The sequence below is a fragment of the Anser cygnoides genome, chromosome 1 (genome assembly GCF_040182565.1).
Source record: "Anser cygnoides isolate HZ-2024a breed goose chromosome 1, Taihu_goose_T2T_genome, whole genome shotgun sequence".
Lineage (NCBI taxonomy): Eukaryota > Metazoa > Chordata > Aves > Anseriformes > Anatidae > Anser > Anser cygnoides.
Genome location: NC_089873.1, coordinates 69,999,777 through 70,016,091, shown reverse-complemented (window position 1 = coordinate 70,016,091; position 16,315 = coordinate 69,999,777). Strand labels below are relative to the sequence as shown.

General features: G+C 38.2%; 1 long non-coding RNA gene across 1 annotated transcript in view; it reads right to left on the bottom strand.

Moving 5' to 3' along the window:
* Window positions 1-540: 540 nt before the first annotated feature.
* Window positions 541-16,315, bottom strand: part of LOC106031057 (uncharacterized) — a 66,872-nt gene continuing 51,097 nt past the window's right edge. Inside the window, exons 5-6 of the long non-coding RNA XR_010832360.1 lie at window positions 2,239-2,370; window positions 541-888 (exon numbers count right to left, since the gene is read on the bottom strand). This is a non-coding gene — a long non-coding RNA (uncharacterized lncRNA). The remainder of the gene's footprint in view (window positions 889-2,238; window positions 2,371-16,315) is intronic.

The window sequence follows — 16,315 nt, the reverse complement described above, 5'->3', positions numbered from 1 at the left end:
GACATCTGTTGACATCTGGGGGACAGTGGCAGGTCTCCAGAAATAAAAGACTCTGAGGAAAGGACCCAGCAAAAGATGTACTGCTTATACGAAGATGGTGAAGAATGCAGATTTTCTGCCATCCATAAATTTCTGAGCCCATTAGGATGTCCCTTTGTGATAATGAGTGGCACAGGGTGCAGCAGTGATAGCTATAGATATGGGAACAGATATTTGAAAGAGAGAAGGGTGAGAGGAAGAAAAGCAGGGACCCATCCCCAAGTACCACAGGACTGTGGAACAGCCAGAGCTGTACTAGGATCTTCTGGTAGAGTCGTGACATGAGCTACTAGCAAGCTACCCAATGAGCTCATTGGGCTTTAGCAAATCCTCTGGGTCCTGTTTGTGTTTTAAGGTATACATACACTGAGATGACTTGGAAGCTCATGAAGAACCTTCTGCTGAATACACTGAAGGTAGTCTACTCCTAGGCAAGAAGAGAGCTGTGTGCAGAACTTGAGATTTTATTTTTTAAAGAAAATCACACCAGAGTAAAGAGCTGTCAACAGGAGGTAGTAATGGAGGTATGCTTGTGTGGACAGCAAACATATCTTTGGCTTTTAAATATCTAGTAGAGGGCATGCAAACAGGGCAGAAGCCATGATGGCTGATAGCAAAAAGAGTGCTACTACCACAGGAAATGCTAGTTGGACCTTTTGAAAAAGAGTCAAGGCCAATTTTTCACTCTCAATTCCAGAAAGTGCCACTGTAAACAGGAATTTACTAGCCCACTCTCAGAACATGCAGTAACTACATGAGATTAGGAAAATGAAGGCATGTTTTGGCTACATACCTGACAGGATATACTGAAAAAGTGAGCCATGGTACCTGACAGCAGATTACACCAGTCTGGAAGAAATAAAAAGACACACACTAGAAGCCTTCTCTGAGAAATCATAAAGTTGAGGGAGATGTTGATGGTGAAGGCAGAACAGACAAGAAAAGACGTCTGCCTAGTAATGCTGGCCAACCACAATACACCCTCCTGGAAATGAAAATGAATATGCTCATGAGTCATAACTGTGCTGAGGGGACCCCTGCTGATAGGCCAGTTGCATAAAGAACAAAAAGGACATCAGCTTAAACAGGAAACTTGGCCAGAACAAAGAATCCAAAAGCCAATACCACTTCATTCAATTCATTGAATGAATATAACCACAAAAAAGAATCACAAAAGGCAATGACACAAGCAGCAGTGGTTCATATATACCTCATGCTGGTGAGCAGAGACAAAACCAAAGACAAGTACAAAGTAGAGACAGACAGCCAACATACAGTCTGGGTCACTACCAGGATGACCCAGAAAAATCTTCAGCCATCTACTGATGTGTCAGAAAAGAATCATGGGAGAGTTGAAATACCAAAATACTCAACACAGTGGAGGTAACAGCTATAAAATTAAAACAAAATGTCACTCATAACATCCAAGCAAATCTATTCATGTTGCAAGTTCAAGAAATCTGTATCAAGTAAACCTGTACTCTTCAGTATGCTTAGTTTTACAGGATGCCTCAGGAAGGAAGTACCTAGTAGCCTAGGTTAACTGTGAGCTTTTTCAAATAGAGGCCACGGTACAAACAATCCAATCCATATGCACCCTTAAATGAATTCAAATTTTCTTTCCACCCTGCTGAACATTCAACATGTACTGAATTTAAGTTCTGCAATAAATCAAGGCAATTAAAAATAATTAACAGTTGTGTTTACATGAGAACAAGAATTTTAAGATAATTACTCTGAAAGCTGGAAGTGGAACCAAGCAATATGTCTAATTAGCTTTAAACTTACTCCTACTTTTTGGAGTAAGATTGGAAAGGATTTGAGGGTTTTGAATTTCAGAAAGTGTTGCTCAAATGCTTAAGTTTTAACACTAGTCTGAAAGTTCAACATGTGTCACAAACCACTGTAATAATAATGATGGTGATAATAAAAGTTTGATAGCAGCCATCTGCCCATTCCAGACAGTTTAATCATTTCCAGTGCTCCCCGAGAGCCAGCACTGACATGGATTTTTATACACTATATCACAGACAGTATATGCAGGGTCTGCAATCGAGACCTTTCTGTAATGACGTCAAAGAGGTTGTGCAGCCAGCTTTTAAAATTGCTGCAGGCTTGTCCTAATGACATTAGGATATAACAAATGAGGAAAGGAAGATATGTATATCAATGTTACAATAACAAGCAAGGACAGCTCACTTAGGTCTGCAGGCAGCACTTAAGTTATCCTCCATGGAGCTGCTCTCCAAAGTTTGCGTCAGTGGAGGGGGTGGGGTGTGAATTCCATGACGAAGGGGCATAATTCAGCTGGGGGACTTTTTAGTTTGAAGTCTGGAAAAAAAGTAAAGAAAAAGTCAAGTTAAGATAGAACTTTAACAAGAAGCTCTAAAGAGAACAGACTTTATCAAGATGTTTTGGTTTTCTGTTTACAGAGATAAGAGTCGAGTATACTGTTAAGAATAGTCTCTAAGACACAGCTGAGGATTTTTTTCAAAAAGCAAACTAAAATTTGTGAAATAAAATAATCAAACAAAATATTCAAAGAGCACTCAGACTGCTGGCAGAGGTATACAATGATTTGGTTTGTTTCAGTCCCAGTGTTAACCTCCACATACATACGGGTGACCACATCTGAGCTGGAGCTTTGCTGGTACATACAGATGGACACAGTAGTAAGCTTTTTTCCTAGGATTCCATAGCAGCTTAAACTTTCTCCCTCTTCTAATGCACCTGGATCTGTCAGCCTTCTGAGTAAGCTGGGAAGATTATATAAGGTATTTATAAAAATAGATGCATGAGAGCCCATTTCCTAGCAGGGAACAGAGAAAGAGCAGAGCACAAGTCCACTTACAAGTTTTATAGGAATTAGCTCATGCACTCCAAATCCAACCAGGTTCATTTTTAGAAGGCTTTGGTGGACAATTTTGTATTTTTAAAAAACAAACTAAGTGGTTGATAGATTTCTGACAATAAGCATATCTGTATGCTGTGACAGGTGAATAAAAACAGACAAGCATGCCAGATACTCGTGAAATAATACTCATACCAGTACTCATGAAATAAGGTGTCAAAGACTTCCTAGTGCAAGCTGGTGTTCCCTTCATCTTATGGGATATAGTTCTTGGAACGGTGCCCTTCTTGTTTAGGCTCAGTAAAGACTCATATCCATGTAAATGGGACTACTACTATTTACATAAAATATGTTAATAAATTTATGTTATTTTCTTTGCCTCTAAAATACCCTCTGATTTAGCCATTCAAGTTAACAGCGCAATGTGAACATTCAGACTTTCTTTATGCCCTTATTTATTTTTTCCTTTACATTTTCACCCTGATAACATAGTGCTTTCTGTACTCCAGATGCTTTTCTCAGAATAGGTATATAGTTCATCATAATTACATTTAGTTATAATTATCAAAATTAATAAACTAAAGTTTTATTCCCTGTACCCTTACTTTTATCTTATTTTCTGGAAACTATTACAAAGACCACCAGTGAAAAATATTATTAAAGAATTAAGTTTGGTAATGTTTTCAATCTTTGCTTGTAACTGTATATAGCTGCATTGCAAAAACACATTATTAAAAGTATTTTTACTTATTGTGGGTTGTTAGTCTTGAAAGGAGCATTCTTGGGACATTTTAAGGTTCTGGATCTTTTGATCTGAGGAATGAAGAACAGAAGCAATACCACCTGAAAGTGTCAAGAGTCTCCAGGTACTATGTCAGTATATGATGCAGTAAGACAAAAGTTTACTGTGAATACTTCCCTGAGATGAATTTGGGGAAAAACAACAACAACAACAACAAAAACTGTCTTTATTGATAATGGTAACAGTACAGATGGTGAGGGCGTCATATGGTCTGGCAGCTCCCTGGGGCCAGACATGCAGGCTGCAGGGGACCCCAGGACCAGGCCAAGGCCAGGTCAGTATGTGGGCCCACAAGTGGGCCCAAATCAGTGGAGCCCATGGCTGAGCAAGGTGGGACAGGGCTGTGGAGAGCTGGATCCAGCCCTGTTGCTGCCTCGCTGATGTGGGGTCTTGAGCCCTGGGCAGGTCAGGGAGTCCCAGGATAGTCAGGCTCCTGAGGGCCCTGGCACAAACACTTAAATTCTTTTTCATAGCTTTGATTTTAGGGAAATCAGGTTTGACAGCAGTTATGTTGCAGAGAGACTATTCCACCAAAGACTACAATCCATGCGAAATAAAACATGCATCCTGTCAGCATTGTGCAAGTGTTAACGAATACCTAACCTGAGTCAGATCATAGTACAGCACAGTAACCTTCTGGAAACATACTTACACCGGTCATTTCTGTGGTTTAATCTGCATTCTTTCTTTTGGTGTTTCTACAAGATTTTTGTGTGCTTCCTCTGTATACTTTTCAATTTTACTTCTTTATCTTCCAAAATAATCATGGTTAGATTTATCACTTTTAATCAAGTGTTGTGGTCACTTCTGATTTTGCTACATGATAACATCGTCATTACCTGATGGAAATGTAATGCAGAAAGAACTGCAAAATTCAGAAAAGAAAGAAATGAACCCAAAGACACAACTTTCCCTGGATCAAATGTCTGCCAGTGCTTTCCTATCTCCCTCTGCTTTAGTTACTACCAGCTGTTCTTTGCCTATAAATGGAGTTCATTTGACCACTTGGCCACGCTGGTGGTGGAGTGGCATGGCAGAAGACAAGCATCAAAATGTCCACCTTGCCTTGTGCTTTTTGTACATTTTGCCTGGTTTTAGTAGTACAATACACTAAGACAAGCAACTCAAGAAAGTCTTAAGCCCTCGGAGCCTCTTCTGCAAGCATTAAACTTAGACTGATTTCTGAGATAAATTAGAATAATGGCAATTTTTATAGTATTCAATGATACATGTGGTAATTAATTCAAAAAATCAGGTAAAGATTTAGCAGACAGACACAAATTAAAAGTACTAGATTTTAGAGTGACGATTTGAATCAGTTTTATCTCTTGTAAAAGATAATGTCAACATAAGAAATACTCTCATAGCTATATGGGGTAAACAATAAAATTACGCTAATCAAGCTGGCTCTTTATACATAAGAAGAAAAACAGTGCTCATACATTCAGTACTAAACTCTATGCCTGTTATAATAAATCAAAAGTAACCTGCTAAAGCTAAAGACATTAAAAAAATCATGATGTAATATATTTTCATTAGATTTCAATATTGGAAAAAATAATTTTAGAGTGCTTCTACTGATATTTCTTTCAGATACATAATTAGACAAGGCCTTCAGAGATCAATACTACTGTCTACATCTTTGAAAAAATGTATGTTTGAGACCTGCCTGATACATTCCTAAAGGAGGTTTCTAAAATATCCTCCTTTTTCTAGTGACAGAAGAGCTAAAAAAACGTAAGCTCTCATCTGGTCCTGGTTAGTGGTAAAATAATAGATGTGTAACAGTGCAGTGAGGAGAAAAGAAGGGCTAGGTTGACCTGGGAGCTTGTAGCTTGAGATCTGGCCACACAACACAGCCCAAAAAAAAAATAAAAAAAAAAAGAGAGGAGACAGCTGCAAGGGTGCATCTATGTATATTACCTGGTTTTAGGAAGGTCACCTTACACACCAATTTTATTTATTTTTTTTAATCACACTCACTTCTTGGACAGTCACTGTTAAATATCTGATGAACATAGGGATCTGTTTGCTTGGAGTGCATTGCCAGATTGCAAAATACACGCTGTTAACAAACATGGCAAATGGAAAACAAGTAGAACATCCTCTTGTGGGTAAGGAAAAAGGCACAAGGCAGTGGAAAAGGGCAATAAGTACTAGAAAATGCACTCAATGAAACAGTGTCTCACACAGACCCAGGTTCCTAAGAACCCAGAGCTGCCCACAAAACATGTCCCAAATGGCAGGATCAGTGAACAACACTGCCTAAGCTCAAATGTACAGCATACTCAGCACTGTGTTTGCATCAGACCAGGGCATGGGATTGCTGTTGTAAAAATGCTAACAATGACATATGTTTGGCATTGTCTTTAGAACAGGGAATGAGACTTTGGCCTCATTATCTGGTCATTTTATTGCATGGCATAACCGCAGCAAATTCTGAAGCAAATAGAGAAAGATTCACGCGGTCCATCCCAAACAGGAATATCAGGAAACATGTGGAAAACAGCCGAGGATTGACAGTATGTGTGCCCAGTGCCATCTCTGCATTAGGTCTGGGGACAGAGTCGTAACTGGGCATAATAGACAACAGACAGTCTCTGGTTACAGTGTTCATTTTGAATCTCTTCCAACCACTCGCTGAACTCCATAAAGTGGCAAAAATGTTTAACAAATGCTTCCATGATGATACTTCTACAACTTATCTTATAAAAAGACTCATTTGATAGTGGTATCCAAGGACAGAGATAACCCAGCAATTGCAGTACAAAGGACTTAGCCAACTACTTGACTGCTGAACTCAACATTTTATTGTCAAATTTCCCAGATGTTCACACAGTGTGTCAGAAGCTTTTGCTATCCTAACTGCCAGACTTTGTTCTCGATGGGAAGAGGGAAAGGAAAGGAATGGATTAGAAATTCGGAACAGATGAAACATCAGAACAGGAATATAAACACAGAAAGTAAATGGTGCCTTTGCTGAGCTAAGAAACAGGAGGAAAAAAAAAAAAGTATCACAGACTCTAACTATTCATTGTAACCTTTTATATTGATGTTGCACTCCTACTCCTAGTTTGTTCATGTAAGATACCCTAGGGATTCATTGCACAAAAGCCAATTATGGTCTTAAGGGATATAACAGACTGGAAATAGAGGGCATATAACCATTTCCAAATTTCAAGAGAAAAAAAAAAAAAGATTAAAAAAATATATATCTTTGGGATAATTACACCAAACTAAATATTGTAAGACTTATGCATTTCTCAGAGGTCCATTTTTCAGGTTGGAGAGAATGATTTGGATGTTTGACTACTCTGAACTTTGAACATTCACTCCACAGACTGTTCACATGGGTCAGGGCTGAGCTTAAACTCTCTTGAAACCAAAACCTACTAAAAGAGAAAGTGGAAAAGTGGCTGCCAACTTTCAGGCAGAGAGCTACCCTATTCAAGGGTTAACTCAGGACTACTTTGAGTAACATCTATATTTTTTTAGTAAATTTGAATCAAGGTGTAATTTTCATAGCTAAAAGCTCTCTCTAATCAGAAATTTCATAAATATTCATGAGATCAGTGTTCTGTTTTTCTGCCCATTTAAGATTCTGATTGTCTGCTGGGATCCATTACCTGAGAAGGACAAATTCCATAATAGAAAAAACGAATTCTGAAAACAGGGATAGTATATAGGGATGGGATTATTCAGACTACCTTATTCAGCACAAGATAAGCAGATATTTTTATGCTATCATTTTTAGTATGTCCAGAAATTTATATTTTTGTAAATAATTACTGATTAAAAGTGTAGCCTATTTTTCAATTCCAGAAAGTCACTTATCATATTCCATTATCCAGGAAAGTAATAATTATGAAAAATTAAACTCTATCAGATTGAGTAAAGACATTTCTAAGACAATCATTTATTTAGGAAATTATGCATCACTCCTGGTGTGTCACCATCTTTTTCAGTATAAAACGACAGGTAAACCTCCCTTTTTGTTCATATATTCTGTTAAAAAAGCAAACAAACAAACAAAAAAAACACATTTTCTTTCAATTTGTTATCAATATCCCATGACTGGCACAGCTTAGTTTGTATGCTGAATTTGAACACCAGCATCCATAACAGCAGGAATGATTCCATTCTTATTGCTTCTTTTTATTTCCCATTTTCTTCTCAATTCTCTGACCATCCATAACTTCCTGATGTTTTATTTTACTATTTCCACTGAAAGCCATCAATTTAAAGGATAGTAAATGAGGTTAAAAAAATAATCTCAGACCAAAGTGTCTTCTAACATAAAAATGCAGGACAGAATACAACTCCTGAAAACAAAAACAACCTTCTTAAAGCTTAATTGCACTAGGGTAATCTTGTGGTAGTGGGCTGAAGCATCCCACAAAGTGAAAAGAAAATAAAGGACATATAAGATAAACTTTTGCAAACCTTGTTCCAACCTGTAATGCTTTATCATATTGTTGCATTACTTGGACACAAATTTTTGCACAGTAAAATGCATGACCTGTTTGTTTAACAAGGAGGTCTCCTGTTCATTGCCATTTCATGGACTATTTCCAAAAGCATTCCAAAAACAAGTCTTTTTTGGGGGGAACAAGATTTATACCTTTCTTCTTTTAGAATTTACCTTCACACTTCTGAAATACTTCATTAACCAAGTCCATTCAGTAGCACCATTTAGGCTTTAAATATTTTCATGAAGCAAGTATAATTAGCTTTACGTATGAATAACCCTGAATGTAAGCCCATGTTCATTCTATCTAATATTAAGAGGCCTGATCTTAGTCATCTAGGCCCCCTCAATGCCCAAGAAAATATAACAAGCCTTTCCAGGGAATAATTCATTAAAAAGTTAGTTCAGTGGCTGAGAAAGGATGAATTACTCTCTATAGGGAACCCTGACTACACTGTGATTTTAGACAACTGGCTTAAACTGGACACTTTTAGCTCCTAGGCAGGTAAATCTAGATGAAATCATAGAATCATAGAATGTCTTGGGTTGGAGGGAACCTTAAAGGCCATCCAGTTCTAACCTCCCTGCCATGGGCAGGGATGCCACCCAATACACCAGGTTGCCCAGGACCTCATCCAACCTGGCCCTGAACACCTCCAGGGAAGGGGCATCTACAACCTCTCTGGGCAACCTGTTCCAGTGCCTCACCACCATCTGAGTGAAGAATTTCCTCCTAATGTCTAGTCTAAATCTCCCCTCTTTTAGTTTAAAACCATTCTGCCTTGTCATATCATTACCTAGACATCCCCAGCCTGAAGAATGAATGAATTATGTCCACAAGACTGTTGGAAAACACCACAACATCTAATTTTAGGCAGCTGACTTAAGGTTAGTCAGTGGAGCATCCAGTGCTAATTCTGAGAACTAAATTCTTATGTGGCTCCATTGACCATGTAGATGTGACTAAATTCAGACAGTATTTTACTCAACTATGATAATATGATGTCTCTTTTAATTAAGAGTTCTCTCTCTGTCATCAAATCCCAGAACATGGCATATCACTTCTTGCCAAGTCACAGTGCTTTGTAATACCAGCTCTCAGACAGCTCATCTGAACAACTATCTGACTTCTAGGATGCACAGGGATATTATATTTTCAGTTGCATTAGTAAAAAGAAAGTAGTAGGTGAAATAAAAAAAAAAAAGTTGAACGATGTTACAAAAGAGGGACATCATCATCATCACCATAAACAGCTGTGGAATGATGGAGTAAAAAAATATTTCTGTAACAAATTATCTTGAGGACTACTGTTGGAGGAAGGGGCAATTCAAAATGAATTCAGAATCACAACCTGGAGAAATGAAGGTCTGGGAAAACAGGATGATATTTCAGAGGTGTGACTTTATGTCTCTAATTTTGTGCTGAAAAAATGAACAAGAGAGAGGAAACACTGGCTGGGTTGTGCAGAGAAGATTCAGAGGCTGTCCTTTCCTTTCTAATTGCATATCATGCAGCTGCTATGGAAAATACATGCAATATGATACAATGCAGAATCAGAGCAAAGGCACAAAGACAATTTTTCCAGGCTATTTAGGTCAAGCAGTTGTTGTCCAGTGTAGGGCACCACAGTTGAAGGAAGAGGTGGGCCAAGATAAGTTGTTCTAGACAGAACATCACATTTAAACATAAGTGAAGAAACTATAACTCCTGACAATTGGCTGAAGAAAATGGGGCTGCTCTGCCTAAAGTAGGAAAAAAAAAAAAGAGAGAGAGAGAACACATGACAAAAAATCTTCAGTTATTAAAAAAAGCTCTGAAAAGGAGGAAAATAACTTTTTCTTCATGGCTGAGCATGATAGGTCTGAACGACAGTGAAGAAAAGCAAAATAATAATAATAATAATAATAATGATATTTGGGGAAAAATGAAGTAGCTTACAGCACTATCTGTGGAATTCCCACCTATGGAGGTCTTTAAAAAACAAGTTAGACAATCTTGAAAAGAGATGAGAGACAAACATATACAAGACTACCTCTTTGGGTCCATTAGGACTTTTAGATCCCTGTGCTTTCATGATTTTGTATCTGATAGGAGTATCTGAACTATGAGTAGCAGGTGTAGTGGAGTTGAGTTGGCACAAGGTTTTTCCCCACACCATCTGATGCTACTCACCAAATTAAATTAGGCAGTGCCACAAAATGATTTTCTTACGCAACATCCTTTAAGCATTGGTTTGTAGCTGTCAGCATTGGGCTGACTGAATGAAACTGAAGCTCTCAGGGATCATTGGTTAGGGCTATTCTCCAGTACTGGAATATACCTTTAGAAGAAGAATTCATCTTATCTTATCAAAGTTAATCTGTAACTTCTCTTTATCTTTTTATAGATAGCTTATTCTGTGAGCTATTCAAAAAAAAAAAAAAGGCAAACATTGAACATATTGCTCCACATTATGATAAAATCCAGATGTATACCAGCAACTTCTTGACACCTTTATTCTTGGAGAAAGAAGGGAAGACCAGAGTAGATATACTGCATGCTCCAGCCACTCTGAATGATCACTGGATAAGGACCTCAGGGCATGCCATAAAGCACTCAGTGAGGATATGTGTCCAACCTAGAGTAATACATTAGATGGATGGCAGCCTTAGCATTTAAAATGATGTTTCTGAACATCTACTCCTCCTATCACCTCCTGTGAGCCACTGGCAAAAATGCACATGCATACTTTGAATCATTGTTATGCAAAACTCACTTGAGGTACACATGAATTTCCCCACCTTTAGGAATTACTTTTGTGTTTTCTTTGTTTTATGATTTCTCATGTCTAACTCACTATTAGTAAGACATGAGTTGTAGCATATATGATTTACTGTAGACAAAAAAAATAAAAAAATAAAAGGTTACTCAGAAATATCCTTAATTTTAGGAAACCTTGCATCACATGTATCAAAACAAACCAACCAAACAAAAAAGTTAAAAAACTAAATCTAATTTCATTTTCCCCTATAAATACAAAAAAAAAAGGTGGGGGGGGGGGGTTCTGGGGTGTTCTTTCTTGGTGAACTTGCTGACTTTATTATTCCTTTCCTGTTTTCAGGTGGTTCAAATTCTGTAGTCTTTAAAGAGGCTAACTACTAGCTTATAATTAGAAGCAAGACGATTACTAACTTGGCTCATATTTGTAAAGGCAATAGGGTTCTTCTAGTATTTTCTAAGGACTCACAGGCATGTTATGGCAAGTGTACATAAAACAGGTTTCCAGTATGGAATTACTAAAATGAACAGATTATGTATTCAAAAAACATTTCAGTGGTGCAGTTTAGTCCAAAGAAAAAAAAAATTACTAAGAGATCTGATATCTGCATGCTGTGTTTCCTGAAAGGCTACATAATGATTTTTTTCCCAACATAAGAAATTACCAGTAAGAAATATTCTATTTGAAAAGCACATAATTGAATTAGAAATCATTTTAAGTAGTTGCATTCTCTGTTTTTGATTAAGGTACACCAATGTAATAAAGATAATTTACTGATTCCTGGATCTGAATTGTGAGCAATGAAAGGACGTTCCTTCTACAGAAGTAATATTAATTATTGGCAGTTAATGGCAGAATTATAGGTTAATTTTCATTTCATATAAAACTTTGTTGAATTAGTTGAACCATATGCACTGTGTCATAATGAGAAACACCAATAAACTCTTACAGAAATTTTCATTTCATTTGTATGCTGAAGGTTGTTGTAACAGTTCATGTTATTCGGCTTAGATATGGCTGCAGAGTATTTGATATTTTTGCCTGGCTTTGTTAATCTAATGTCAGGAAAAAGAGACCATTTTGCATTAACTGTTTATAGAATGCTTGTACTTATAATATTCTGTGTCAAAACTAATTTACAAAGCTAAGTTCACAGGAAGAAGAAGTTTAGTTCATGCTAGGAACAGAGTTTAACACTTAGACTCAGAAGTCTGTACAGGGCTAGTGACAATAGGCAGGGAAGTTTCAGAAACAACAAAATCCTCTTCTTATTATCCTAGACCACAAAAGTATTCCAGTTCTCATATTCTCCCTCCCTTAATCTCTAATAGGAGCCTGAATCTAGGAGCTGAGGTAAGTCTGGCAAACAAAGGTATACCAGCAAAGAAGCTGAATGGAGAATCTCTGGAAGGTTTCTAGATGACTTCAAACACCTGTAAAGGGTTTTCAGCAGCTGTGAGCAGAAGCGTTCTGCCCCCATCAGGGAACAGCCACACAACAATCATTTGCAGCTGTGATCCCACTATGTCTATCCCTTTTGGAAGTCATGAGTCCCAGCAAAGCAGCAATGTGTCAATACAGCTAATTGGATTCATTGGATCCTAGAAAACCAGCATAATTCCTTTTTTTTTTTAATTTTGTTAGCTCAGCAGCAAAAAATAAAAGGGTTGTCACCTTAGTGTGAAAAGCAAGCAACATGAAACTTTCTTGTCACCCAGGTTCTGACTCCCCTGATAACTTCCTCTTTCTTCTTCTAGAACTGTTTATGTATGCATTTCTCCTTCTGTTGACCCCATCCTCTGTAAAACCTACTGAAGGTATTAAATAATAATAACTGAATTAACACAATGGTTTTTCATCATAACTCTGGTTGTTCTATATTCTCTCTCTTTCCCTACTGTGCTTGAGAAACACAACACAAACTGAAGCAGTCAATAATGAGTAAAGTGACCTTTGGAATATTACTAACATGAGATGGGGGAAAAAAAAAAAAAAAAAAAAAAAAGATGCCCTCCTGTATCTCCCAGGTTGCTGCAGTAACAGTAAAGAGAATAAAGAACAAAATAGTTCTTAAGCTTTTTCTGCGTCAAGAGAAAACAGTGCTGTGCATACCAACAGAGCATCACAAATGACCGCTTCTCCTATGATCTCCCTTTGTGCATATATGAAATTGCTTACCCCTACAGAAAATCATCCATCAATGTGCCCTCCCTTCTGCTGTGATCTTCCTATGTATTTCTTGACATTTGGAAATCAAGGGTTAAAGGAACTTAATTTTGATTCAGCTTGAAATATTTTTGCAATTATGAGTTTTCTTGCTCTACAAATATAAATGTAATAAAATGATGGAGATTAATTCACAGCTTATTTTTACCTGTATCACAATTTTCAGACAGAGCAGGATAGAGAATTGTTTTTTTGGCTTGACCAGTCCCCAGCTGGACACAAGGCAATGCCCTGAAATTGTACCAGAGGAGGTTTAGATTGGGTATCAGGAAGAAATTCTTCACAGAAAGGGTGGGTAGGCATTGGAAGAGGCTTCCTAGAGAGTTGGTGGAGTTGCCATTCCTGAAGGCGTTTAAGAAGTATCTGGATGTGGCACTTAGGGGCATGATTTAGCACTGTACTCGTAGTGCTAGGTGGATGATTGCACTTCACAGAATCACAGAATCATCTAGGTTGGAAGAGACCTCCAAGATCACCGAGTCCAACCTCTGACCTAACACTAACAAGTCCTACACTAAACCATATCACTAAGCTCTACATCTAAACATCTTTTAAAGACCTCCAGGGATGGTGACTCAACCACTTCCCTGGGCAGCCCATTCCAATGCCGAACAACCCTTCCAGTTAAGAAGTTCTTCCTAATATCCAACCTAAACCTCCCCTGGTGCAACTTTAGTCCATTCCCCCTAGTCCTGTCACCAGGCACGTGGGAGAATAGACCAATCCCCACCTTGCTACAGCCTCCTTTAAAGTATCTATAGAGTGCGATAAGGTCGCCCCTGAGCCTTCTCTTCTCCAGGCTGAACAATCCCAGCTCCCTCAGCCGCAGCTCATAAGACTTGTTCTCCAGACCCATCACCAGCTTCGTTGCCCTTCTCTGGACACGCTCAAACACCTTGATGTCCTTCTTGTAGCGAGGGGCCCAAAACTGAACACAGTACTGGAGGTGGTGATCTTAAAGGTCTTTTTCAACCTGAATGATTCTGAGATTCTATGATTGTAAGTTTACCTCTTCTGAGCTGACTCCAATAGTTGAACAAAATGTGCTGCCTGATGAGCAATGAGCCTATTACAATCCCTTTTAAACACCTCTGACTGACTGAACAATTTGTCCTGACTTTCCCCTGGGAAAGGTATGATGTAGTAGTAACAGTTCAAATCAGGTTTGTTTGGAGTAATTCTTTGAACTTACCATAACTAAAGACAGTTCTGATGTCAAATAAAACATATTCAGCAATTATGATGTACAAATAGTTTAAAAACAGCAGAAACTGTTGAAATTAATGTTCATGATGAGAATAAAAATCAATTCAAGCTATTTTGTATAGGAACATATAACATTTAGGAAATTCTTTCAGAAGAGGCCAGGGAATTTGAATCTTGACCTTATCTCAAAGAAACGCTATGGTTATTGGTGGATGACACATTGAACTGTGATCATGGTAACACTGATTCCAGAGCATCATATGCAAACTCTGGTCAATATTTTTAGGTGTAATCTGAATTTGCTGCATATGATATAGCTAAAACCAAAATAATAGGTTGATTTCTTGTAGGAACGGCAAAATAAAAGTTTTTCTTCATAAGCATACAAATCATATCGCTAGGTTAAAAATTATTTCAACTCCATTCAGTTACTCTGCTGGCCAACCTCTTCCTTCCCACCCAGCCAAGGAATCGTGCCAAGATCTAGACAGATCCTTGGCAGCCATTTTCATGGCATGGTTGGCTTGAAAAGGCATGGGAGGAATTCCAGCACTAAAAATTCATCTGCAGGTGGAAAAGCACAATATGGCATATGCAATGGCAGTCATCTCCACACATTGGCATTTATAATGTTTTTTTCTGGCTCAAAAACAAAAACCAGTGTGATCATAAGCATTTATTGTGGCACTCAATTACTGCATACAAGCAACTCTATCACTGCATACACAGCAGTATGACTGAAACTGTTGGCTTGTCTTTGAAATAAATCCCTAAAAGTTGTAAGCCCTTAATCAATTTGTATTTTGTTCAGTTGATGTCATCGTTCCTGAGTAGAAAAGAAAAGGTGCTTCAATTCTATCTCTTAATAAATGGTTAAGAATGGCTCCAAAACCTCAGAAAGATGCATAGCTCATAATCAGCAAAAGCTGATTCACTGTAATGTGTGAGTACAGAACTGGACAGCAGGTGCTTGATATTTCTGAAGGCCTCTATATGTTGTCAAATCTCTCTTTAAGGACCTCCCTTGCTAATAGGCAGTATGACATTTTAATGATTGCTGACTTTTATGAAACAAACGTTGTAGTAATAATTAGAGCAATTCTAGGAACATTTGAGTTTCCTATTTGGATTTTTTTTTTTTTTTTCTGGGGGGGGGGGGGTTGGTTCAGAGGCACCACCTATTGCCTTTTGTAAAACTGTATAGGTTGGAAGGGACCACCAGAGTTGATCTAGTCTCAGAAACCTTACCAGCTATACTCAAGGTGATGGCTTCCTATTTCTAGAGCTCATTCACATGCTTCCCATTATCTGGACATCCAGTGTTGAGGGAGTGCAGCCAGTAGCAAATTAGCCTGTCTTAACAGAGGTGTGAGAGAGAGCATGGAAAGAAAGTCTTCCTGTAATAACTCAACTGTTTCAGCCATGCAGAGAGTGGGAGGACCAAGGTGGGCTCTCTGCAAAACTAAGGTACAGCATCTTGAGAGCACAAGGCTGCCTCCCCAGGAAACCCACCTGAAACACAGGTCAACGGTGCTCTCTTGTGCACACTGATAACTTCCCAAGACTTTGGCTCTTTTATCATGGTTGCAAGTTAGCTGGGCTTCTCACAAAAATAACAGTACTTCTACTTCATGCATATTTCTTTGAGTGGAAACCAATAAAAATAAGTAACTTCTCTGCAAAGCATATATATATATATATACAGAAGACCAAAGTGTTACTTTGGGTAAAACAATGACCCTGGGTTTGTGGCAACTCAGCAACACAGCTCAGAAACCCAGCTGATGTAGGAATTGGTGACACACACAAGGCCACACAGGCTAGAAACCAGACCCACTTGGTAAATGAAGATCTAAAACCAAAAGTCAAGCCTGCTTCATGAAGGTCTGCCAAAATGGGAGACTACAGTGAGGAAATAACTTGCCAGATATTTGGGACAGAAAGCACCTCTGGGGTCCTGTGCT